Below are 27,983 nucleotides of genomic sequence, written 5' to 3'. Positions count from 1 at the left end.
TCTCTAAAAACTGAAATCAGTCAAAGGGAGAAATAAAGTTGAAAACTTGTTTATTGCTTCCAAACTGTACTCTGGGCCCTTCTCTCTTTGCTGCTCTGGTAGAAGCAAAACTGGCCCTCCCCCTCACCTCTCAAGTATGGATAAGCCCTCGGTTGCCCAGGTAATTACCCATTGATATAGAGATGAACTTCTCTCCACCTCTGAGGAATGATGCAAATGCACTAAAGCCATACTTCTTTCCACCACTGAATGCCTATTGATATGCAGATGTACTAAAGCCAGGCAAGATATTCCGGAAATATTATAATTTTACCCACAAGCCACCCCTCCAGAAATCTTGCCTCTCAATTTACTCGTTCCCCTTCTTCCGACCAAATTAATGACATACAATAGCAACAACAATAAAATAATGATAATCCTCAAGCCAGAGGATTCAGCCTATGCAGATTAAGTAAATGTACTTTACAGCACAATCTCTCACTAAGCACAAAACATGTTTCTATACTTGTTTACTCATTCCTAACAACCATGCTAGATTGCTCACAAAACTTTTACCAAACATTAGACAAGGTCAAGCCTCTCTTTAAGCATTTTTTTCTTGACAACAGCAATATAATCATAATTCTCAAGCCAGAGGATTCAGCTAGGTTCAAAGTCCCATGCCAAATAAGTCCAAAACTCGTCTATTCCAGCCATCACGCGGCAGCTGCAGCCAGGGGGCACATCCAGGACACAAGGACTGTAGAAGCAAATAACCATGATTGTGGGGGGCCACTTTGCTGTTACTTCAGTAATACACGGGAGGCCAGCTTCCAGGCCTTTTCCCCAAGGTGCCAGAAGAGCCAGCCATCGCCAGTCCATGTGCTGAAATGTCCAGGGCCACGTCCATTTTATTCCTAATGGCTGCACCCATCCTTGCAACATATGTCCAGTAAAGTGGGTGCCTTGATCGGTCTCAATCACCGGTGACTGGCCATAGGCTGCAAAAAAATGCTCTAGGCCCCTCTCAGTGGTTGGCTCATCCGCACAGTGTTCAGGGTACTCCTTCCAGGCTCAGCTGACTTCTTCAAAGGTCAGTGGCAAGCCCCACCAATGGGCAACAGCCCACATTGTCTTTTGCCCCGCTTGCAACAAATGTCGATGTAGCCATTGGGCCACATCAGAGGCAGGCTTTCCTTCTAGCCAGCACACCTGGGCCAATGCGTCTGCTTCATCATTCCCTGGGGATGCCAAAGGCAAATGGCCAGTCACATGATATACAGTAGGTGTCTGTGCCACACCACTCCGTGGCCTTTGAGTCCCGTCTCTCACCCACCCAGCGATAGGATAGGTGGTTATTACCTTGGTGGGAGCTGTTCCGGCAATGGGTTCCGTAGCCAGCAAGGTGTGGTACACAGCAGCCAGTTGCTTCTCTATCAAGGTGACCCGGACCTCTGCTCCTTTCCATGGTTGTGGCCAGGCTCCAGCCCGCAGCAGGAGCAGCAGCAGTGGCAGAAGCAGTAGCCTTAGGCTCAGGCCATGGGCCGGAGTCGCCGCTGCCAGCAGCGGTGGTGGTGCCACTACGACCACACGAATGTAGACACATGTCTCTTAGCGCAAGCGCCACTTCTCCCCATCATTTCTTGGGGTGGCCCTCCCAAAGGTCACACCCATTATAACAGATTTCGGGTTCAGAGGAACCCTGCCAACTATGCCAGGTGTTAGTCTGGGGAGAGGAAATCCTGGGGCAAAATACCTCTAAAAACTGAAATCATTCAAAGGGAGAAATAAAGTTTAAAACCTGTTTATTGCTTACAAACTGCAGTCTGGGCCCTTCTCTCTTTCCTGTTCTGGGAGAAGCAAAACCGGGCCTCCTTCTCACCTTCAGGTACAGATAAAGCCCTCTGTTGCCCAAGTAATTTACCCATTGATATGGAGATAAATTTCTCTCCACTCTTGAGGAATGATGCAAATGCACTAAAGCCATATTTCTTTCCACCACTGAACACCTATTAATATGCAGATATACTAAAGCCAGGCGAGATATTCTGGAAATATTACAATTTAACCCACACCCACCCAGTCTACGGTATTTGTTATAGAAGCCTGAGCTGACTAATACAGCATGGCATACACTGCTCCCATCTCTAATGGAAGGGATTAAGAGACTGCCACATCCTCATTTTATATCTCCCATGTTACTGCAGAGTGGATGCTTGCTGAGAACTCTTCTGTGTAACAAACAAGTGCCAGTCTGGTAGGGTACAAGGCACATGGTAGGTCTTCAGTGAATATTTAGAGTGAATTAATGCCAGGCACAGAGCTAGACTAAGGGAATACAGAGATGAATAAGGTAATTCCAGCTAATGAGATGCTTACAGTCTGTGAATAAAGACTTAATAGGTGTGAAAGTATGTGCAAGGTACAGTTGTGACACAGGGAGTGGTCAGTCCTGGGGAAGGCTGTCAAAAAAGGCTTCTTGGAGGGGATAACTGTGACATGAATCTTGAAAGATCAGGCGGTCTTTAGCTATGAGGTGTAGGAATGAGCTTATAACAGATGTTATATGTTGAATGTGTTGGGGATTCTTCTCTCCTCCCTGCCCCCAGGTATTGTTAAATTAGTGGTGCATATTCAATCTTGGAAACAACAGTGGTTAGTAGTTGAAATGGAGAGAATAAATAAGACTGTCCAGGCAGGGCAAGTTGAATGAGGGCTAAAGTGGATAGCCTGTTGGTGGCAGGCAGTCAGCTGTATCATGAGAGTCAGCCCAAGACAGCCGTTCTTGTAGCAGAAAATGAGCAAAAATTAATAACTCCAGACAGTTGGTCATAACCACCACACCCTTTGCATAGCCCTGACTACCAAAGGATAAGATACATTTCTAAGTAAAGAAATATAGCAGTCACCACAGACCAGCACAATTTGTTAATTTATGACTCTGGAATCTGATGACGCTTTCATTGTGAAAGATTATTTTCAGAGTGAGTAACCTCTTACACAGGTAAGACTTTTGCTTCAGCCAATTGTTCTCAGTTTCACTGGTCTATGGGCTTGCCTGAGGCAAGCAGCCTCCCAGTCCAGCAACTCTGATCCACATCCAGCCCCAAGGAGGTGAGCCCTGCCAGGCCTTACCTTGGAGATCACAGTGCCCCCCAGAGGCCCTGGGTTTCCCTGCTGAAACCGTAAGATCATCTTACTATTATTTAAAGTTGAGAATGAAAATGGTACAAGACCCCAGGGACTGCTGATTGTTCTAAGATACCCCTAGATTTGGTGTGTTAGCTTGGCCACCTCCACCAGCCCATTCACACACAGTCTCCAGATGACCTGGACCTCCTCAAGCAGACCAGTCAAGGAAAGAGTGAGTTCCAGGGCAACATTTCATTCTACTTACCAATTTCATTATAATAGTCTCTGGTTTCCAGGTGTCTAAATCCCCTACTGAAGTTAAACGGGATTACTAATCACAAAGAATTTAAGAGTTAGTCATAGAATTAGAGAATGGGATTAAGAGTTAAAAGGGAGGGGTGGGAGAGGAAGCCTTTGTTTAGTGATGAGTGAGCGCTGTAGTGATGAGTGAGCGCAGTTCAGTACTGGTGAGGCCCTGGGGCAAGTTGTGGAAGGCCCCCCTGAGGAGCTTCAAAAGCAGGGCCTCATCTGGTTGGAACAGGTTAAGCATGGTCCTGGTCCTGCGCTTTCTGACCTCTGGCCTAGAAGACTGAAATGGGAGATACTGGAGAAAGTGTTTTTAGATGATGCAAACTGCTTCTGGTACCACTTCTGCCAGGCCAAAGGTGTCTCCTGAGCACTCACTGCCAGCAGCACTTACACTGGCGAGGACACTGTGGTGAGAGAGACCAGGACAGAACCTGAGAACGGAATGAGGCAAGGCTCTTACAGTAAAAGCTCTACCATTATCGTTACATTAAGGATGTTAACATACATAGTCCTTGCCCTAGAGGAGCTTAAAATCAAGTCCAGTGTATCAGAAGACCTGGGATGCCACGGAGGAAGGAGAAGACTGGTGCCAGAAGAGCAGAGGAAACTGAAAGAGAGTTAAGTAGATAAGAGAGGTGTGCAAGCTCAAGAGAGGTGTGTCTAGTATTCTGCGAATATGCTATCATCCAGCTGAAAATACCTCCTACAATGAACAGAGACAGCAGAATTCATTACGATAAAGAAGGGCCACCACATCAGAGGTTAGGGAATAGCTAGAGGGGGCTCCCAGAGGTCAGAGGATATTTTAACCCTGGCCTGACCTTGTGCCCCGAGACAGGGAGGGGGCTTTGGCCCTCACCGGAGGGCACTTTACCTTCTTCACACAGAAGCATGATAGGGAGGGGTGCAGAGGTGCAGATGTCCCCCCTCTTTCCCCTTGTCATTTCCCCACCACTCTCTCTCACCCCACTTGAGTTCTACTTCAGTGTTCAACAGGAATACTATCTCAAGTTCTAGGCATTACATTTCTAAAAACATTTGCATTCACAGTTTAGTTGCTAGCCAAAATACAGTATGCCCAGATAAACATGGACTACTTTTTTATATAAGTATGTCTCAAATATTACACGGAGACTACTTATACTAAAAAAGTAGTCCATGTTAATCTGAAACTCAAATTCAACTAGGCAGCCTATATTTTTATTTGCTAAACTCTCATCCCAAGAGGAGTTACCTTATATGGAAATAGATCTACCGGAAGACTTGGAGAAGACATCAGGGAGCTCTGAGTAGTTATCTTCAGATTTTGAAGTTTTGCATTTCAAAGGAAGAATAGACTTGCTTCGGGGTGTTATATGTTGAGTCACTGGATAAAAATTGTCAAGAGACAGCATTGGCCTCATTTGTCATAACCAAAGTTAGCTCAATGATGAGGGAGCTAAATTATTCGTTGGTATCCTCTTTTCTCTAAAAAGACTTCAGCTAGAGTTAAATGCCTATCCATAAGCAGGTGCCATAGGAAAATTACTGCTGAAGTGGACCCTAGACAACTTCACCCCAAAGGAACTGCTTTCCAGCCTCAACATTGTGTGATTTGTCTAAGTCCAGCCAACTCTTTCTAGTCCCTCTTCTAAAAGTGAGTCTTTGTTAATACTGCTCCTCTCTTTTCTCTAACATCCACCCTTTGGGGCTGGGCTGGATGTGTGCCCTGTAGAATTTGAGAACAGAGTAAACTCCTATGCAGATGCCATGGCTTTATTTTGAAACATCTAGGATTACTACCCTATCACCCACCTACTCTCTCCTAGACAGGACTCAGCTTAATTATTCTAAAACCAAGCCATCATTTGGGGTATACATCTTCCCATTCTCATCCACTTTGTAGCTCATAATCTCCCTTAGCAAGTCACTTAACAGAGGGTACATTTGCAATTTTGTCTATTTTGGAAGGTGCACAGGGAGTGGCATTTTGCCAGGCAGCCACTTCATGGGTACTTTACCGAATGACTTTTCTTTCCCTCCAGCAGAAACAGGTTTGTAGCAGCTGCTTTATTATTTTTTCCAGCCTAAAATTGTTGAATCCATGCTTATGACACAAAGCTTGTTGTGTTCATGCTTTATGACATAAAACTTTATGGCATAAAGCATAATGGGTCATGATCACCCATTTACCTCTGAGTTAGGAAGAATGCAAAATTACTTCCTGAGGAGAATCTTGGATGCCTTGCCAGTGGGAACACAGGAGGTCCTCTTTTGAGCCATGGTGTGCTGTCCTGGTGTGACTCCAGGACCTTCACAAGAGGATGTCAGAGCTATCTAGGAGGGCTAATTGATGGCATAGTAGAACAGGTAGTTTTGTGCTTAACCAGCCACCTGGAACAGCCACCATCCAGATGACGATTTCAGCCTTACTGCTGCTTGTCTATATTTTTAAAAGCTCAGCTGAAAGAGACAATATTTATGGAACATTACCTGAAATAAATGCAGCCTATACGTTCTTCTAGACACCCTAAGATCCACCCCTGAATTATGAATTAAGTAGACCATCACCGAGCTTGAAACCCAGCCCTTTCTTATCAGCACCCCGTAAAGTTGCTTTTACTGAACTGCATTTTGTCATGATGCCATTAGTCTATATGGAGGGATGGCCTAAGTCTCAGCCCCACGCACTTTGTCATTGTGTTTCCTGGAAGGGGGCAGGTTTGCAGATGCTCTTCAGTACATCAGACAGAAGCCTCTCTACTTGGGACCCATGGAGAAATTGTACTCTGTTCTCAGTACTATAAATAGTTGTGCTTTGCCTTAGTGACTGTTTCTTTTTACCTTACGGACTCTGTAAATATTATAACTGGCAGAGTTTTTCTTTTCATGGTGGTGATTAGAAAGCTCATGGCCAAATCTATCCTCTAGCAAATGAATTGGGCTTAAAGCATGAATTTTGAATGACCTCACTTCCAGCTCCTCCTTTCCTTAACACTAATGTTTTCCCTTTCCCTCATTTTACTTTTTTTCATTTTCATTTCTTTTACTCTGTGCAGTCGCACCACGGAGGAACCAGTTTCCTATACTCCCTCCTGTAAAATTCTACTCCACACCTCCTGCCCTTCAAGAGATATTTTAAAGTCTAAATCCTCATTTGCAGATTAAGTACAATGAGGTAATAATCACAATGAACTCTGCTTCCAGGGAAAGGCTGAAATGTGATTAGGCTGTGTCAGCTGTCCTTGAACTCAAGGCTGGTATGATGACAGAGGACACTGCGACCCTTCAGAGTCATAGGAGTTCCTGAGAAAGGACATCGTTTCCAAGAGCAGCAGGCAGCTCCTCTCCCTCCTCCAACCCTAGAAAAGTGCACTGTTCATCTGTCTGCACTGGTTAGCAAATATTAGAATTAGCTTTCCTTCTCCAAGCACACAATGGTTGGAGGGTTGGGGTAGTCTGTGAGCGTCCTGGACAAATGGATGGTAATTCATCCTGGATTCCACATAGTCAACAGCTCAAACACAACTGTCCAGCCAGTACGGAATTGCTTAATGTTCCCCACACTCAGCTGTTTCTCCCTTCTGAGTATTTGCGGCTGCCATGCCTCCCTCTGAAATGCCTTTCACACTTCACACAGCCACTCCTTCATGTCAGGTTGCCTTGAAAGCAAAACCTGGACAGGACATGGGTGTGAGTCGTTTGTTTGGTAAGTGATCTCAGAAAGCAGTGGTGAGGGAGCAGAGGGTGCAAGCCAGTGAAGAAGAGAAAGTCAGGGCAGCGTGTGCTACCCAGCTGTGTAGAATGTGCCTCAGAACTGTCCCTGTGACCACAGAAGGCCCAGGCATTTACTCGCTGATTCTCCTGCCTCTACAGTTGAGGTTGGTCCCTAGTGGCATGAACTCCTCCATGCCTCTGGGATGTACCTGTCCTAGCCCAGAGTCCTGAAGCAGGCAAGAGAGAGACACAGGTGTGCTTGAGGTGGACCTCTGCTAGCATGCACTGAACTGTCCCCCACAGCTTCATAGAAACCTGAGGAGGGGCCAAGAAATGTGACACACCACATCTGCTACCATTGCTCATTACTGCTCTGAAAGCCATCCCTGTTTCCCCAGGCTGGTGTTCCCCCCACTGCATCCCATGCCCCACACGTATCTCTAGCTCTGCATTTAATGTGCGTGTTGTATAGCTCCACACTGCCCTGCATGTATGTGTCTGTATCCCCCACCAGAGTGAGAGTAAGTCTGAGTTCCACTGAGCTTTGTATCCAGCCATTCCACAAAGTGCTCGACTTATAGTAGTCCTACTCAATAATTACTTCGGCTACAACTAGTGTAGTTTTATCTCTTTCATCTTTTGGAGGGCCACAAAAAATTTTATTCAGAGAAAAATAATCCAAAACCACTCATCTAGTCTAACCCCCTCATTTTACAGATGGTTCTTCTAACGCCAGAGAGCCTAAGTAACTTGTCCAAGATTACACAGTTTTATTAAAGTGATTATGGAATATTAAAATGATTCCACAAAGAATGCCAAATGTAGACAAGGGAACTGACTGGAGTTAAAATATTAGCATTTCAAATGAAGGGTATCACCACCTCTGTGCTGGTTTTCAAGCAGGAAATTGCTTAAAATAAATTAACTTGGAAAGGTCCTAAGCTCACCTAAGATGTGAATGGCTTGAATGAAGCTCTCTCTTCTAGGAGAAGAAATTCACCCTCTGTAAACATATTCTCAGATAATGTACCAAGGACTTTGAATCAGAATGAACTTATTTAGCATTCTCTTCTTCCAAACTGTTCATCTGACAGTGGCAGCTATGGGGAGAGTGGCATTTTCGTTTTGAATAACAAATGAGATGTGGATGGTACTATCATCTCAGTAAATTGGGAAAGTCCTTTGCCAGCCCTCTCCTTTTCTGGTGCTGCATTCCTACCTCTGGACTAACCTACTGCTACAGTCTTGAGCACATGTGTGATACACAGAATGCCCAGAATGGTCAAAGATTATGATGAAAACCAAGAACAATGAAAGTTTACCACTTCTTACTACATACTAGTATAAAAAAAAAACTGTGAAACACTTTAATTTTGAGTAATGGGAACTAGTCATTCTTGCCAAATCAGAGAGTTAAAATTTATTTAAACAAAGATACTCATAATAAACTGTTATTATTTGCCCAGACATGGGTCAAAATTCCTCTAGAAAAGAGGGGTGGTGCGGCCTTTTCACTGTCTCTGATACCATGTCAAAAAAGAACTTGGTGAGTGTAAAGCAGACACTGTGTGGTCCACTCTCTAAAGTTTTCCTTCTGACACTCACCCAAGCTAGAGGCTCCAAAAGTCAAACGATGAAGAAAGAAGTGGTGATGTGTCGCTTCAGGCAATGTAGAATAAAGTTCAAGAGAACCGAATTGGAGTTGCACAGCGTAGGTGAACATTCAGAATCTGCCATTTGCAAATGCTCTTTCAACTGGCACAAGTTATTTAACATCCCTGGGTTTCAGTTTCCACATCCATCAGATGGGGAAAATAATAATATTTGTGGCAAAGCATTATTTGGGGTAACGGAGAAAGTGTTGATCATGCATTTACATAGTAGAAGCTGTAGGGTTGTCACTCAACAGTGAGTGTCCCCACCCTCACCCCTACCATGGCTGCCTGCCACATTTGTGTGTCCCATTCTATAGTGTGGAATTATCACTGAGAATCAGCTCTCCTGCCAGGGACCAAATTTCCAGCTCCCTTTCTGTCTAGATGTGGTTATATGACTGGGTCTTGACAGTGAGTGTGAGCAGAAATTACATGTATAACTTTGAGAAGAACATGTTAAGTAGGAGCTATGTGGCTTCTTCATAGTCTCTTCCCCTGTCTGCTAGTTGGAAACAGAGGCCTACGATGACAGAGCCACAAGATGGGAAAGAAACAAGAGTGCCTGAATCTGTACATGGAGGAAAGCTGCCTCCACCAGGAACACCTGTATTGTCCATTATGCTGGGGAGAAATAAGCTTTGATTGTGTTAAGTCACTAAAATGTGGGACTTAACTTGTTACAGTGACTATAGCTACTCAAAGTAATACCCCTTCCAACCTCTTTTCCAACCAAACTTCACTATAACTGAGGAGTCTGCCCACCTCTGCTGAGACTTATGCCTCCAAGGAGGATGGCTTCATTCCCAGTCCCAGAAGGTAATTCGTGATTGCCCTGCAACACTGAGCTCTCTAGAGCTCTAAACTGTAATCCTCATGTGTTTTATTCCCTTGTCAGTTGGTTTAAGCCTGAACAGACGAGGAAATTCTGGCCAATGAGATGTGAGAGGAAGTCTTCTGGGGGAGGTTCTTAGAAAGGTCTTTTTCTTATATTAATATGACTCCAGGTTACTTATGATTATTGTTTTTTATTTTCTTGTTTTCCTTTCATTATTGTTTTATTGAGGCATAATTTATGTATAATAAAATTCACCAACTTAAGTATACAGCTTGATGAGTTTTTACATAGATAGTCATGTAACCATCACCATATCATGATAAAGAATATTTTCATCTCCCTTAAAAACTTCCTCATACCCCTTTGTAGTTAATCCTCTTCCTCCACATCCAGACCCTGGCAACCACTGATCTGCTTTCTATCACTATAGTTTTACCTTTTCAAAAATTTAATGTGAATTGAATTATACAGATATAGTCTTTTATGTCTGGCTTTCTTCACATAGCATAATGCTGTTGAGATTCATCCATGTTGTTGTTTGTATCAGCAGTTCATTCCTTTTTATTGCTGAGGAGTATTCTATTATATAGATATAGCACAATTTGCTTATCCATTTACCAGTTGAGGCATATTTGTGATCTTTCCAGTTTTTGTCTACTATGAATAAAGGTATTACGAACATTTGCCAGCAGGTGTCTGTATGGACATAAGTTTTCTTTTCTCTTGGAAAAATACCTGGAAATGTATTATTGGATCATATGTTATATCTTTACTTAAATTTATAAAACACTGCCAAATTGTTTCCTTAAGTAATATTTTTGGAATATATCATTTGGCATTTCTACCCAAACATGAGAGTTTCGGTTCCTCCATATCCTTGTCAGCACTTAATATTGTCAGACATGTTAAATTTAAGCTATTCTAGTGGGTCTGTAGTAGAATGTCATTGTAGTTTTAATTTGCATTTCCCTAGTGACTAATTATATGGAACATCTTTTCATGTGCTTATTTACTAAATGTATATATTCTTTGGTGAACAGTTTATTAAAATATTTTGCCCATTTTTAATTGGGCTGTTTATCTTCTTATTAATGAGTTATAAGAGTTTATTATGTATTTTGAATACAAATCCTTTATCATGTTTTGCAGATTTATTCCCCCAGACTTCCATTTGCATGGTATATCTTTTTTCATCCTTTTTCCCTTAACTCTCTGTGACTTTATATTTAAAGTGCAATTTTAGTAGACAATATATAGTTGGGTTTTGCTTTCTTATCCATTCTGACAATCTCTGCCTTATAGTTAGGATATTTGAAACATTTACATTTAATGCAATTTCAATATGACTGATTTACATCTATGATCCTGCTATTTGTTTTCTATTAATCTCATTTGTTCTTTTTCTGTCTTTATTTGGATTGAGTTTTATTTTGTATTTTAGTATTCTGTTTTGTTTTTTCTTTTGGCTTTTAGCTACATCTTCATTATCTTTTTTTAAAGTGGTTTTTGTGTATGCAATCTGTGTCTTCAATTTGTTATGGTCTGCCTCATGTAAATATAAGATTCAGATAACATGCTACTTTGATTTCCCTTTCTCCTCTTTTGTACTATTGTTTTCATTAATTTTGTTCTAACATGTTACAAATCTCAGACTACATTATTGTTATTTTTACACTATATAGTTAATGACCTTTGAAAGAATTTTAAAATAAGAAAAAAGTCTCACATTAGTCCATATATTTACATTTCCAGAGCTCTTCATTTCTTTGTGTGGGTCCTAATTTTCATCTGGTATTGTTTTCCTTCCACTTGAAAAAATTCCTTAACATTTCTTGTAATAGGTCTGCTGGTGATAAATTTTTCTCAGTTTTTTTTTTTTTTTTTTTTTTGCCTGAAAATGTCTTTGTCTTCATTTTTGAGGGTTACTATTTCTTCTGGATATAGAATTCTAGGTTGTAGGGTTTCTTTTTCTTTCAGCACCTTAAAGATTTATTTTACTGTCTTCTGGCTTGTAGTGCTTCTGAGAAGAAGTCAGCCATTACTCTTACCTTTGTTCTCCCAAACACAATGTATTTCTTTCTCTGGCTACTTTTAAGATTTCCTCTCATCGCTGGTTTTCATCAATGTATTATGATGTGTTTTGTGTGATTTTCTTTGTGTTTATCCTGTCTGGAGTTTATTAAAATTTTAAGATCTGTGGTTTATAGTTTTCATTGAATTTTGAAAAATTTTGACTACTATTTCTTAAGTTATATGTTTTTGTCCCCATTATCCTTTTTCTCTGTCTAAACTCCAGTTATATGTATGTTAGTCACTTGATTTCATAAGTCGTTATGTCTCTGCCAATTGCTTGAAAACTTGTTTTCTGTCTGTGCTTCCATTTTGATAGCTTTTATTGCCATGCTTCAAGTTCATTAATCTTCTTTTCTGCAGTGTTGATTATGCTGGTGAGCCCAGCCAGTGAATTTTTTATTTGAGATATTTTATTTTTAGCTCTAGAAGTTATATTTCACTATTTTTGTAATTTCCACTTATGTCTGCATTATCTTCATGTTTTACTTTGAATTCTTGGACATATTTTTATAGCCATTTAAATTCCCTTCTTTTGGAAATTCCACCATGCTGAAAAAAAAATTCGCTTTTACACCTCTTTCCATTAACTGATTCTTCTTCTGGTTAAGAGTCACATTTCTTTGCTTCAAACATGTTCAGTAACTATGGAATGGTAGGCATTGTGAGTGTTACATTATTGGGTATCTGGATTTTGTTGTCTTCCTTTAAGGAGTGGTAGGCTTTGTATGGGGATGCAGTTAGGTTACCTACAGATTAGCATAATTCTTTTTTTTTTAAACTACTTAAATTTTTATTATTATTAGAAGTAATATATGCTTATTTTACAAAAGTTGTAAATCTGAAAAGTATGAAAAAGAAAAGAAAACATCCAGCAATAACCACTGTTAATATTTCTATGTTTTCTTTCAAGTGCTTTTTACCCCTTAAGGATAAATTTCATTAAAAAATACTTAGATGATATCATAATGAATACATAACTATTTCCTGCTGTTTTTCATTTAAGAATATTTTCTCATGGCATTAAAAATCTTTCATAAACTTAATCTTTTAGCCTTTTATTTTGAAGTAATATTGAATATTGAATTTAAAGAAGAGTTGCAAAGTTTGCACAAAGCCCTCTGTCCCCATCATCTAGCTCTCCTTGATATGAACATCTTGAACATCTTATATAACCTTAATACATTTATCTAGAGTTGCCAGATTTAGCCACTAAAAATGCAGAACACCCAGTTAATCTTGAAGCTCAGACAATGAGTAGTTCTTTAGTATAAGTATACCTTAAATATTACATTAGACATATTTTTTTAAAAAGCTTGATTCTTTTGAGGATTTGTTAGCCTTTGTTAAGAGGTAGCCTTTACTCTAGGGCTAAGTTAGTCTTACTACCAAGGTATAATTTTTCTGGAGTCTCTACTGAATTCCCACGTATTCAGAGAAGACTTTCCACTCCAGCAGGCTAGAATACAGGCAGTGTCATTCCTGTGTGAACACTGAGAATCATGCAGCTACAAGAGTTGCTTTATTACCTAGTCTTGTGCAGTTTACGCTGAGTTTATGCAACTTAATATTCAACCAAAGACTCGAAGATTCCCTTTAAGAAGATTCCGGGGGGTCTTTCTCTGTGTAGCTTTCATCTCCCCACTACTCTACTCCTTATTCCAAACTCCACATTTCCAGACTCTGTTCTCTGTCTCCCAAATTCAGGGAGGCTGCCCTCCTCTGCTTGGGTCCCCCTCCTGCTCTGTGACCCAGAAATGTCTCCAGGATGAAAGCCAGGGCAACTGTAGGGCTCGTCTAATTTTTCTCTTGGCGATCATCCTACCCTGCATCTGAACAATGGTGGAAAACAGTTTTTTCATATTTTGTCCAGTTTTGTAGTTGTTTATGGCAGGAAGGCAATTCTAATATCAGCTACAGTTTCATGGCCAGAAAAGGAAAAGTCTCTTTTTTCTTAAAAAAAAACAACAACAACAATGCCATATATACTCATGGTCTCTTCTTGGATGCAGTGTGTCTGGGTGTGATGCTGGTTATGTGTAAGTCAGGTTATAAACATTAGGAAAGCTGGCCTGCAAACAAAGCCACTATGACAAGAATGGCAGGAACAAAGATGGAAATTACTTGGGTCCTTGGTGCTATTCTTGATCCACTGAACTAATTAACTAATTAAAATGAGCCCCCATTTTGGAGACTTAACTATTATGTTAAAAAATGTTTTTTAATTTTAAGCCATTTGGTTGGGGTTTTTGCTATTTGACATCAAAGGTATCCTGATTAATACAAATTTGTGTACTAATAAAATAGTAAATGCCCAATAATTGTCAGTAAATAGTTTAAAAATACAATTTTGCTATGTGCTACCTACGTAATATCCTAACAGTTTTGTATACATTAACCCAATTAATGTCATAGCAAACCTAGGAGGTGGTTATTGTTAACCCCATTTTACAGATGCAGAACTTGAAGCTGAGAGAACAGCACATTTTTCAAGGTACAAAGTTTAATCTTTGGCACTGTCAGGGTTTGATTACAGGCCTCTCTGCTTTGAGAATGACACGGTTATTTACTCTCCCTAATACTGGTTTTCAAGTCTCTGAACTTAGTCTAGGTACAATTCTTTTCACAAAAAAAGAGAAAACCAATCAATGAAAAAGAAGTACTTTTCAAGACAGGATCCAAGATATAACGTCAGCCCACACTTAGTCTGGGGAGGTTAAACTCTAATCTGGGAAAGAAAGTTCTAATCTGAGTCCTCTGTTCTTACTTCCTCTGCCTGTCCATTTCTGAGGAAAAAAGTTTGTGTACTTTCTGCTAAGTCATGACAGCCCATCTAGTCATTGTAAAAAAATACAGGAACAGAAAGCTAAGTAATCCAGTGTCCAAGAAATAGAGGTAGGTCCCCAGAAACAAGAGATCTGGACATGAGGCAAGATTGAAACAAGCCACCAGGAGTATCACCAGGGCCACCAGAACTGAAGGGAGTTTTGAAGTGGGAGTCAGTGAAACAGGAGATGTGAAACAGAGTTTCTGTGGAAAAGTCTCCAGGCCCATGTGCCATGGTCCCATGTGAGCAGGAAACTGAGTGGTGCTAGTCTGGAGGTGCTGGAAAGATCCACAGCCCTCAGTTCAGACTCTGTCCCTGCTAGCAATGCCAAAGCCAGTTTCAAGACTTGAGAGATGTGAAAAATGGAATGCATTATGCTGGTATACAAGCACTATAAATCCTTTAGGAAACTCTTCCCTTAGTCACTTAGTGTCAGAGAAGTTCTGGGAGCTGTACCCAGTGGAAAGAAGACAGAAGATGGAGGAGCAGAGAAAGCAGAGGGACAATTCTGGCTCAGGGCAGCATGCCCAGAGTTGGGTTTCAGGTCAACTGCACTTACCTGTCCTTCTGCAATGTTGTTTCAAGACAAGAACAGGCATGAGGCTGAAAAGGCACATTTCTGTCCTTAACCAGTACCTTCCCAAAGAAGTTAGGCAATAAACTGGAGTGAGTCAGTGAGTAGGTGAAAACATATCACCATCATAAAGGAGAGCACGTGGTGGAAGGGAGTGTGTGCATGTGTGTGTGTGTGTGTGTATGTATGCTGGGAGTGAGGCAAGAGACATAGAGAAGTAAGGAGACTCAGCCTTCTCTCCACCAATCCCAGAAACCTGAAAATGACAATAATTTGGACAGAACTGCCATCTGCAGTGGGGAGGAGACAAGGGAAATCTAGGCATGACTGACTGAGTAAAAAGAGCAATAAAAATTGCATTAGCTATGGAGAACATGGAAAAATGAAAACAGTGGAACTGGTTGGGGGGAAGGGTGGAATTGTGGGTGATTTTTTTAAAGTCTGTTATTTGAATAAATAGCTTTTTAAAAGTGACATCCTGCATTAGAGTCAGAATTCTGTCTGAACAGTCCGGAGTCCCAGTTCCTGGAACTTAAGTCCATGCCTGAGGTGATGGTAGCACTTTAAATTGATCCTGAGAACAAAGAAGGGAGCCTTTGCCACATTTTAATGGCCTCCTGCTGCTGGGCCACCCCTCCCAGCATTAGCCCTAACCACACCCTCAGATCACTCTGCTTTTGGGCGGCCTAGGCGGCCTGTGTGCCCCGAGGTCTGGTTGTCTCTGAGTTAGATCAGTTCCCTGGAAAATGTTACAGGCAGCGTCACCAGTTGTAGAAACCATCCATCCATCCTTGGCTTAAGGATCCTTGCTGGCTTCACTTTCCCTGGGTTCTCCCTTGGGGGAGGCCACACAGCACTGACTTGGGGCCATCTCTCTTCTCTACAGACTAACGTGGGCAGAGAGGCTTCCTGAAAAGTCTCAGGACGAGGTGGGTGGTGGGTCAAGAAAGGTGAAGGCCTGACAGACCCCTTGCCAGGTGGCTCATCCAGCCTGGGTAAAATGATGTGACATAGACCCTGCCTTCCAACTTCACCTTCATGGCATCTTGACAGGGAGGTTCAGCAAGGCTAACCCCTTTTATAAATCACCAGATTTGAAGGTCCACCCCCCCTTCGTCCCAGCAGGGACAACCTAGATACTTAAATTTTGCTTATTTTCTGTACCACTTAATTAATTTTTCAAAGTTTAAAATTAAGTGAAATGGTATGGAGATTCTTCAGAAAAACCAACAGAGATTTACTGTATGATCCAGCTATTTCACTCCTGAGTATATACCCAAAATAACTGAAAGCGAAGAATCGTACTGATGTTTATACACACATGGTCACAGCAGCATTTTTCACAGTAGCTAAAATAGCCAAAAGGTAGAAACAATCCAAATGTCAGAGGACATGTGGGTAGATAAACAAAATGTATATACATACAATGGACTATTATTCAGCCTTAAAAAGGGAGGAAATTCTGTTATGTGTTACAACATGGATGGACCTTGAAGATACTATGTTTAATGAAATAAGCCAAATACAAAAGGACAAATATCTTACGATTCTACTTATATGAGGTACCTAGCATATTAAATTGATAGAGACAGAGAGTAGAACAGTGGTTACCAGGGGCTAGATGAAGTGGGGAATGCGGAGTTACTGTTAACAAGTAACGAGGGTCAGTTTGGGCTGATGGAAAAGTTCTGGAGATGGACACTGAAGCCACAAAACTGCAAATAGTAATAAAAATGAAATCCAGAATAGAAGCACCAACCTTCCGAGGCCCTCTCAACTGACCAGTGATGGAGACCTAGCTGCACCCTTTACTGTGCCCCCTCTCAGCATGAAGCAGCCAGAGCAGTCATCAACCCTTTCCCTGGCAGCAGCTAGGGTCTTTATCTGTAGACAGAGACCATAGGCTTAGACAGAATAAGGTGAGAGCCTCTGGAGAAAGCAAGGCAGGATATTTGCAGTCAGAGCAATGTAACTACATGCTAAGAAACCCCCCCACCACGATGCCCCTTGTCAGCCAGAAGTAGCCAGATCGAGTCGTCACCCATTATGACCAAAAGGCTGGAATGTAAGGCTGGAGGCACTGGAAGGAGGAAAGCGAGGACAGTGCAAAGGGAAAAAAGACAGTACCAAATAGCTCTGTGCCATACAAGGAAGGAACAGACAGCTCTTCCTGGATTCCAGTCCCGTGAAGTGCCCACAAACCCCAAATGCAGACCCCCTCCATCCAGAAGGAGGAGACCTCTGGCTGTCCATCAGCCGCCCCTGAGCCAATAAAAATTCACCACTTACCCCTAGCATGGCCCACTTCCCCCTCCCTTCCCTGTTCTCTTAAAAACTCCCTGTCTCCCCTCCTGGGTGCGACTTCCCCGGCCTGTGATACCCAGACCGGGGAACCTCGCCTGGGAATTGCACTCAAATAAACTGTCTGGCCCTTTGTTGCCTCTCATCACCTGCTTATTTCAGCTAGAATTTATCTTACATTTGGTGCTGAAATCCCGGGAAGGAGCATGAGCATGGGGCCCTGACCAGCCACCAGCAGCCCTGCCCCCTCCTTCCCTGACCCAGGACCTCAGCCTGCTCCCCACTGCATGGACTATTTTCTGGTGAGTCCCTCAGTTTCCCCCAGTCTGTTTTCCTTCCTAACCCATTTTCACTTGGTCCATCTGAAATCGTAGCCATGTCCAGGTTGGGGCATTCAGCTCCTGGGCATCCAGCCCACCCTCTGTGGGCATCCTGCCCACCCCTGGCCCTGCAGTGCAGGAGACATCCCTAACCCCAGGCCCCAGAACGTCTGTGGGCATCTGACCCACCCCTGGCCCTGTGGTGTGGGAGACGCTCCTCACCCAGGCTCCCAGGATGTCTCCCCTGACTTGGTGTGCTTGGAATGCTGGCACTCCTCTCAGCGGGATTAGTTGGGGAGTGGTGCAGACATGGGGAACCAGCCCTTGAAAGCAGAGGCTCAGACCCCACTGCAGTGTCTCATTTCTAATTTGGCTACTCTATATTTGTCCCAGGAAGTTCGCAAACAGAAGCTAGTCTTTCTTTGCTCTGAGGCCGGGCCTCAGTATCCCCTGGACAATCAATCTCACTGGCCCCCAGAGGGAACTTTCGATTTTGGCCTCCTCACCAACTTGACTAATTATTGCCACCGGAGCGGAGAGTAGGGTGAAATCCCATATGTGCAGTTTTAGGACTTTGTGCTCCCGCCCAGACCTTTACGTTAAGTGTTCAATGACTCAGGTGTCTCCTAGGCCGATCTCCAGTTACAGATTGTCAGCCTCTTACTCAGCCCAGTCCTTCTTCCTTTTTAGATCTGCCGGAGGACCTTGGTCTCCTACCTCTCTCAGCTCGCTACCCCCACCCCTCTCCACCACCATCTTTAAGTTCTTTGTCCTCCCCCATGTTGCTGCCATCTTAAAGTCCTACATTCTCAACCACGCCGCCTTCTGCTCCTCTCCTCTTCCGGTGGCTGCACCACCCCCTCCCCCTCTCCTTCTACCTTCACCGCCCTCTTCCCCCACCAGAACATGCTCCTCCTGCCCTCCGGTTCTGGAAGCCATTGACAAGAAGCTAAAAAGAAAGAAAGCAATTAAATATCAGTAACTCAAATCTTTATATCAGTTTGTCTGTATGTGTATGTTTTTATATGAAAAGTGTTGCTAACTGTAGTCCTTATGTCTCAATTTGTATGTTTGTGTGTCTAAGTGCGTAAATGAAAAATACTTTCCTACCTCCAGATGGTCTTAATAAAAATTGATTTAAAAACAAGCGCTTGTGAAAATTGGGCATTCTAAAACTTCCAGAAAATCTAATAAAAAATATTAAGCATTAATGCAATTTAAGTTTAACTGAAATGGACATGTCCTTATAGTTATCAGCTGCCAAAGTTTACTTAAAGTCATTTAAGTTGATGTTATCTGTTAAACATTTCAAGAAAATGCTTAAAGAAAAGCTTGACTTTGTCTAATGTTTGGTAAAAGTTTTTTAAGTAATCTAGCATGGTTGCTAAAAATAAGTAAACAAGTGTAGCAAATAAACATCTTAATAATAATACTGTATTAATGTTAACAGTGCATATATATGCAAACAGCCTGAGAATTTTTGTGGTAACCAAAATTCTTAAAGTTCACCTAACGAGAAATTGTGCTGTAAAGCACATTTCCAAAAATGATAATATACGTTCATAGATGTATCAATCTGAAGAATGCTAGTGTAACAGTTTACAGTGGCCTATTTTTCAGTGTTCACTGAAGGTTAAAGTAATGGTTTTAAGTTCTAATGAAAACTACTTAATATAATAAGGAAAATATTTCTGTATGCTAAAGATGTGTGTTTTAATAAGAGAAAGTATAAAGAATGGAAATTCGTTTTGTTGAGGGTAAAAGAAGGTAATTATTCTAAAGTACAGCTATTTATTTAAAGGGGGAGAACACTGAATGTAAAGAGAAAGTTGTAGAAAGCTTGTGGAAAAATTGATATAGTCATGTTATGTAAAATTAAAGTGAGTGAGTCTTGATATCAAGTACACAGAAAAATTAGAATTTTGTTTTCAGTTAAAAAGACAAAGTTTTCTTAAACTGTTAGTCTGCTCTTAATGTTGAAAGATTGCAAAAGGCTTTCTAATTGTTTTATCAAAATAGTTTCTGAACCTTAAAATCTCAATGAATTGTCTGAGTATTTAAGAAAATGAGATTCTAATATCAAAGGACTAAATGTTAAACTTTGCTAATAACTGTGTAACCTTCTGTATTTGCCTTTAAAATCTTTTATTGTCATTCTAGTTAAATGGCTAATATTCTTCATGGCAACCTATAATCCTATTTAAGCAAATGCCAAAGAAATTTTCTTTTGACAACTTTCCAAAATCAAATTCAAAAAAGTGTTTTTACCTCTAGTTAACTCTGATATTTTCCAGAGGGCCCCTAGAACATGACAGAAGAATTTTTTCTCCTCATCGGGAAAAATATTTGGCTAATTTGGCTTATGTATCTGATATATATTTACCTAGAAAGCACTGTCAACAAGAATGATCCTAAACTTTGTTACTGAATGTTTTGTGTTACAGAAATATCCAAATTTCCTTATGACAACTGTCTTACAGTAAGCTCTCATCAGATCTTTAACCATTGTCATTTGTAAGTCTTTTGTCACCTATACTCACTGTTTTATTACTCCTAAACTAGTAAAAAACTAGATTTCAGCAAAACAGGTATTAGTTACATAGGATTAAGTAAACTAAGGAAGATGATTTTGTGGCTTTTTGTTTCAAATGTTGTTGATAAAGTGTTTTAAGCTTTTTCTCTTAAACTGACAACAGTTTAGTAAATGACTGCCTTTATAAGCAGAATTGAAACTATCTTTCTCTCTACCTGATCCCTCCAGAATTTAAAAACTCTCAGTGACTATTTTTATATTTCATGGCAGTATGTTTATTTGCACAAGTTTAATAAGAATCTGCTTTCCTTGTAAGAGGACTAATTAAAAACACTGGTTATATTACCAAGGCTTTGACTGGAGTGTCATACCTGAGAGACACGTGTGTAAACTCAGATATGAATAGACAGCTTTAAGGAACTAAGATTGACTTTATAAAGCCAACAAAGCCCCTTAGAAGAACTGGCCTGGTACCTTGCTTACAGAGTTCCCAGCAGCCTTACCAGGTGAGTAAGGAAGGCCAATTCCTGGCAGGTGCAGGAACCTCAGGAATGTCTTGAGAACCTCAAGAAGAGAAGAATTCACCCAAATGTACAGGTACTGCAGGCACAACCTGATGGCAAGTCTGGCTTGGCTGTCTGGCCTCGAGAGGCCTTTAAAAGTTCAATCTGAAATTCCTTACAAAAAGTTCCAGCAAAGCACATTTAAAAGATCCCATGTAATCAATTACTCTTCTTGCTGCACTTATGCAAATAATCAAGCCAACTGTTCATTATTTTCTTAATCTGGCTACTTCTAATAAAAATGAGGGTGATTTTAGAGAAAAGTATTATTTCAATAATGCAGTCTTATCTATACTAAATCCTAATACTAGTCATTGAGATGTAAACTCGATCCAGAATTCTAGTTTCCCCATGATACCTGGCTATGATTCTCAATTAGACTCTTCATATTTCTAGTTCTCATATTCAGCCATGCATTCTTAATCTCATCAAGTTTTTCCTTCCAGAATAGAAAATCCAACTCCAGGTGTTGCTACTTATCCTAATAACACAATTTGTTCTATCTTGCCTAGAAGCCACAAAACTGCAAATAGTAATAAAAATGAAACCCAGAATACAAACGCCAATCTTCCGAGGCCCTCTCAACTGACCAGTGATGGAAACCTAGCTGCACCCTTTACTGCACCCCCTCTCAGCATGAAGCATCCAGAGCAGTCATCGCCCCTTTTCCCTAGCAGCAGCTAGAGTCTCTATCTGTAGAGGGGAGAATGAGACAGAGACCATAGGCTTAGACAGAATAAGGTGAGAGCCTCTGGAGAAAGCAAGGCAGGATATTTGCAGTCAGAGCAATGTAACTACATGCTAAGAAACCCCCCCACCACGATGCCCCTTGTCAGCCAGAAGTAGCCAGATCAAGTCGTCACCCATTATGACCAAAAGGCTGGAATGTAAGGCTGGAGGCACTGGAGGGAGGAAAGTGAGGACAGTGCAAAGGGAACAAAGACAGCACCAAATAGCTCTGTGCTATATAAGGAAGGAATGGACAGCTCTTCCGGGATTCCAGTCCTGTGAAGTGCCCGCAAACCCTGGATGCAGACCCCCTCCATCCAGAAGGAGGAGACCTCTGGCTGTCCATCACCCGCCCCTGAGCCAATAAAATTTCACTACCTACCCCTAGCATGGCCCACTTCCCCCACCCCTTCCCTGTTCTCTTAAAAACTACCCGCCTCCCTTCCTGGGTGTGACTTTCCCGGCCTGTGATAGCCAGACCAGGGAACCTCGCCTGGGCCTGGGAATTGCATTCAAATAGACTGCCTGGCCCTGTGTTGCCTCTTGTCGCTTGCTTATTTTGGCTAGAATTTATCTTACACCTAGCATATTAAATTGATAGAGACAGAGAGTAGAATGGTGGTTACCAGGGGCTAGATGAAGTGGGGAATGCAGAGTTACTGTTAACAAGTAAGGAGGGTCAGTTTGGGCTGATGGAAAAGTCCTGGAGATGGACACCGGTGTTGGCTGCACAACAGTATCAAAGTACTTATTGCTGTTGAGTTAATAGGTAAATGGCAAGTTTATGTTATTTGTACTTTACCAGATACAAAAATTAAGTGAAATGTATTAAGTAACTAAGTAATTTATCCAGTCAACAAGCATTTATGGAAAACTTATATGCTAGTATTGTGCTAGGCAGAATACAGAATTGAGTAAAAATTATGATTGTCTCCAGGGAGGTCACCTTCCAAGGAGGCAATACAGTCTCACCAAACTAGCTTCATTTCCTTCCTAGACCCTGTCAAGAGAATCCATAGATAGAAATCCATCTATTTCCAACAGACCCACCTTTCTTTTTAACTCCCTCTCTCCCTGCCTCCCTCTCTTCCTTCCTCTCTCTCTCTCTTCTTAGTCTTTCTCCCCTGTACTTACATACATCTACACACACCTTATTAACACTTGCACCATTATAATGTAAGAGCTGGCCTATATCCTTATCTCCTCTTCTAGATTCGGATCTCCCTAGCAAGTCCCTATTCCTAGACCCTAAAGCCATGGATGCCACGTTCCTGTGTCGGATGGAGGACATGGGATAGAGCCACTCAAAGTCTGGTGGAGGACCAGCAGTATTAACATCACTTGAAAGCTTATTAACAGTGCAGACTCTCAGACCCCACCCCAGACCTATTTAATCAGAATCTGCATTTTAATAAGATCACTAGGTGATCTGTATGCACATTCCAATTTGAGAAGCCCTGGGTTGGAGGCTATTACAGGTGCATGGTGAGCATGGGTTTGGGTGTGTGAGCTCACACACACACTCTTTTTATGGGGACTGACCACCCCCAAAAGGAGCCCCAAACTGGCAGCCTCCAGAAGCATTCCATCTGGCTCTAGTCTCACCCACAATTTCCCTCCAAAATGGTGGTAAGGCCCAATGGGTGGGCCTATGTAAGAAGTAGAGGAAAATGACCTGCAATAGAGAGGACCCCAGCATGCCTGGTGGGGCTCCACTCACTGCAGTGAAATAGCTGCCACTCTCTCAGATCTAATCTTATTATTACAACAAAACTGGTATGGCAAACTCCCTAGCATAGTAAGATTTCTGCATTCCAGCTGACTGCCTGCTTCTCCCAACGAAGAACTTCAAAAATTCATATGCTTTTTAAAGGTACTTAATTAACAGACATTTCTTAAGCTTCTACTTTAATTCCTTCATTTCCCATGAGAGCAAATGAAAGGCCGAGGGAGGCTGGAGAAGCCTGAGCTGATTTGCTCTATAGGATCAGGGCTAGACCAAAACTGTGAGTCCCTGGCAGGCTAATGAGTTGGTGTCCCTTCAAACTGATATTTTGAAATATTTACTTAACATTTATTTAGTGACTCCAGGAATCAACTAATCAACTAATAATAAAAATTGCATATAGAAACAGATTCTCTTGTTAATTTATACCCACTGGCCAAAACAGACTCTGGGTACCCAAAAAACTTAGCAAAATATTTTCCTTTCTTCTGATGCTCTTTTTTTCGCTTCAGTTTCCTTTTACAATTTTCTAAGCAAGACAGCTCCATGATAGAACTATGAAAAAGTTCAACATTTAAATAAAAAGAATTAAATTACTTGATCTCAGTAAGTGGAGCTATGTTGCCCTTATACAGGCTCACAGTCATCTAATTGTGACTTCTGTCTTCAGGTCTGGTTGCATCAAGCATATGTATGTGGCATATCTGAATATAAACCACAGAGATCCATCAATCTGGCAGAGTGTTCTTAAAGTTATCACTCAAGGGTGCTGTGTGTTTTTAGGAGGGAGACCAAGATTCACATGACTTTGGGGGGAAATCTGAATTAAGTGGCAGTCATTCCCATTTATAACAGTGGTGTTCTGGTACCTTGAACAGTTGCTTGGCTTGATCCTCTTAATCCAGCTTTGACTAAAATTCAGATGCATCTCGTCATATCTGGAGAATTAGACACAGGCTGCCAGGAGACTATTTGCATGAAGGGCCAAGAAATTTTGAAAGAAGAGACTATTGGAGAAAGAGTCATCCCAAAAGGTCAGACCCATAGTCCTGTCTCAGTAACTCCCATTCCCTAGTGGTGCCTCTACTTGCCCTGGGACAACAATAGGAGCTTGTTGGGATGTTTCGTGGCTTCCTCCCCTTTCTCTTTTAACTATAGAATGGTGGACTGGACCCAGAACAGCAGCCCTGGAGCTGAGTAACAGCTCCAGTGTTGTTCACAGCAGGCACCAGTAGCAGAGCCTCAGCTGACCCATGGGGACAAGAGAAGGAAAGGGGAAGAACAGAGGATGTCATGTGGCAGCTGAAAAGGCTTGTTCATGAGCACACATGAGTCTTCCTGGGAGCCCAAAGAGAAGTAGGAGAGACTTGGAGGCTGACTAGAGAGCCAGCGTAATCCTGTTTATACCCTAAAGCTCCTTTTTTTTCTGATAGAATAAGCAATAAATAAGGCTTCAAGGTCTCTGCTTTTCCCTAGTTGGGTGACCATTGGCAAGTCAGTGACCTCTCTGAGCCTCAGTTTCCTCATTTGTAAAACGGCAATAATATCTGCCTAACCCCTTCACAAGTATAAGAATTGCGTGTCATATAAAGTACTTGAAAGTGTTTTGTTAATCTAAGCGAAAGCAAGGTATATTATTAACTAGATGAAAGTCAACTCCCAAGGTCAGAGCCTGGGAGAAGGGCCTGGATAATGAGATTAAAGAGACACCTAAGAATCCAATGTAAGAGATCTTACATTTATGCTAAGAAAGCTAAGAGACAATGTGAGACAACCCACTCTAGGTTGGTGGCAGAGTACCTGTGTGTGAACGGCACTCCTGGAATTGTGTTCTTTGGACTCCACATTTTTTCATACTAAAATTTGATGTGTGTTTGAAATCACCTGCACTAGACTTCATGAGACTAGACTGTCAGTGGAGGACCTGCCATGGGGAGAGAACCCAAGGAAGGTCAGAAACAATAGGCATAGTCTATGAGAGGATATACCTACCTCTGTATTACCCCGGGTGAGGGCAGAAAAAACTTAACCCAGCATCTCCCAGACCAGCATGTCATATCCTGTCTAGAAGAGGGCTTTCCCAGGCAGCGGGGAGACTCAGTCAGCATTCTGAAGGTTGCTGCCATTACATCATAGTCCTAGGTTTTGGTAACAGGCAACATACGGAGATTGTCCAGGTTATGGCATGTGCTGCAAGAGGTCGAGGTCCTGGTCCTGCAAACCAAGGTGGAGTCTGGGGTGGTAGGAACCCTTCCATGGGAAATTAAAGCGGCCTCAGTTGTGTTAGAAATCACTGTTAACCTCAACCTGTAGATCCTATCACAATGGAAATTTGGGTGTTTTCCCAGCCTAAGTAGGGTAGACTTTCCTTGGGAGGGAATACTACAGAATGCTGTGCTAATCACATTTGGACAAAAACTATTGCAGATATTTCCTTGTTCCATACAGAAAGCCTTAGCAGTTAAACCAGAAACTGCAGTCTTGGCAGGGACTGCTGGGGTTCCTGGAAAGCCAGCCATTCAGTACAGACACCTGGGGCCAGATCCTTGGAGCAGCAGAGGTATTCCCTTCTTCTCCTGGCCAGTGACAGCTCCTTTGTCATCTACTCTCCAGGATCCTAAATGGTTCAGTTTTCAATTAAACAATCTTCTGTCATCAAACTCCCTTCAGTTCTAAATTTCTGTAAATTTGTTATCAAATATTTATTGTGTAATTAAGTATTCAATGCTCCATCCCTGGCACTGTGGAAGTTACACGGTCTCTTCTCCCCATCCCCGTCCTCCCAAGAACTAATCTATTTGAGAAGCTAATGAAAAAAATAGAGAACACCATTCTCATGTATTTAATATCTCCTGTTAAAACATAGCAAGCAAATTATTTTTCCAGATAACTGAAGCTTATTCCATTAAGTTCCAAGATTTTATTTGAATAAGCTTTAATGGAACTCTTTTAAAAATGTATTACACAGGCTCTCTGTTTTCTTAAAGTGATGGTGCTAAACATTATGTAGCCTTTCTTTAATGTTTTAGGACTAATATTTATCTGCAACCATTTGTTGAACAAGTGTTTATTAAGCAAGGTCTTATCCCTAAAGTTGGTGTGGCTGGGCACACAGCTTGTAATAATACCTACAATGTTGATGGTCTTTAGTCTACCTAGCAATGAGGGCAGCTGCGAATGTGAGAGGCAGAAATGAAGTGTTTGTCCATGAGAGTTATTACATATGGGCCACCACCTCTCCCCAGCAGATAGTAGTAGGCTCTGTGTTTCATTGAGAATTAAAAACATGTTAGCTACCCTTAAAGAGCTTATTTAGGAAGGGGTGTCCTGGGAAGGACTGGAATTTCTGCTGGTAACGTGGTTGGAGTTTCAGTATATCCAGAAAACATGACCTTTTTTGCTAGTATTCCACCAGCCAAGACACAGAAGTAAGACAGTGTTAAAACAAAAAACCAGGGATCGCTAGAAAACCAGATCCATTTTCTTGCAGTGGATGGTCTGAGAAGTGAAATAGTGGGACAGGAGGTCAAGTAGGTAAGTTACAGAGGACCTTGAACTAAACCCTCAGGCTAAAGGGTTTCATCTTCTAAGACCAGTCACTTCCAAACATTTTTAATCATGCAACCCATTAGTATGGCCCTTTGAGCACCCATTGTTGAAATGAATGCTCATCATGGCTCTGCTAATATATGGTGTACATTATAAAATCCACCCAATAATAGAAATTGAGGCAGAGGCCAAATAATTATTAAAGATAACTCCAATATATTTTTCTGTACTCATAGATCAGTACACACACATCTCACGTTGGAGACAACTGGCTCAGATGATGGGAATGCTTTGAAGGGTCTTGCTCCTGGGAGAGGATTGGTCAAAGTGGCATATGAAGAAATCTAAGCTGGTGGAGACTCAAGAAAGAGGTGCTCATTATCTCTTGACTTGGGCCGGCCCCAGCCCTCTCTGGGTTTTGTTACCAAGAGAATCTATTATTCAAGAGTGAACTCACCTGGCTCCCTCCTTGATTTTCACATCTCCTTTCCCAGCTGTTCAGGGTGGGAATACTCTTTGCATTGTTCCATACACTGAACAAATTGCTTGGAGATCTGTAGACCTGCAACACTTCAAATAAAGGAAAATCATGTCTCACTCTGTCAAAGCTTTTTATTGATTCAGCCTGAAAAGAATATCCAGTCTGTCTTCCTCTGTTACCATGTGCTACCATTTCTCTCATCACCCAAATCTTGATAGGTCCCTTTCTCTGGCGGCTTGTGTTGGAACCTCCTGAAGCACCGGGTGGGCCAACAGTGCTGCTCTGTGTAGGAGAATGTCTGATAATATTGTGTAATATGCAGTCAGCAGCCTGAATATGCACAGCTCTTGAATGTTAATTCTCTCAGCAGGCTTAAAAACAGAAGCGCTGGTGCGTACTGAAGGCATGCTTTGGGTTGTCTGGTCCTTTCATTCATCTATAAACCCAGGCTGCCAGTTGGTTGGAGTACATGACCTCACACTTTCCAACTGGTCTTGGCAAGGCTGTCAGTCTATCTCCTCCCATTATTGCTACCTTCTAATGGGTGTGGCCTTTTTTTTCAGTCCTGCCAGTGTTGGGAACCCAGGTTTAACTAGTTACTCAGGGTCTAATGGGGAAGTGGCCTTGAGAAGGGTGACAATGATCAAATCAGAAGCTTGCTGTGACTGTAGGGCAGGGCCAGGACTAGGGTGAGGCGAGTGAGG

General features: G+C 41.9%; 1 long non-coding RNA gene across 1 annotated transcript; it reads right to left on the bottom strand.

The window, feature by feature from the left end:
* Window positions 1-33: 33 nt before the first annotated feature.
* Window positions 34-27,699, bottom strand: LOC130683404 (uncharacterized). The gene is made up of 2 exons (XR_008997100.1): window positions 27,256-27,699; window positions 34-4,786 (listed from the first exon to the last, which is right to left on the bottom strand). It is a non-coding gene; the product is annotated as an uncharacterized LOC130683404 (long non-coding RNA).
* Window positions 27,700-27,983: the final 284 nt, after the last annotated feature.

The sequence above is a fragment of the Manis pentadactyla genome, chromosome 4 (genome assembly GCF_030020395.1).
Source record: "Manis pentadactyla isolate mManPen7 chromosome 4, mManPen7.hap1, whole genome shotgun sequence".
Lineage (NCBI taxonomy): Eukaryota > Metazoa > Chordata > Mammalia > Pholidota > Manidae > Manis > Manis pentadactyla.
This window is presented reverse-complemented; position numbering and strand designations above follow the sequence as displayed.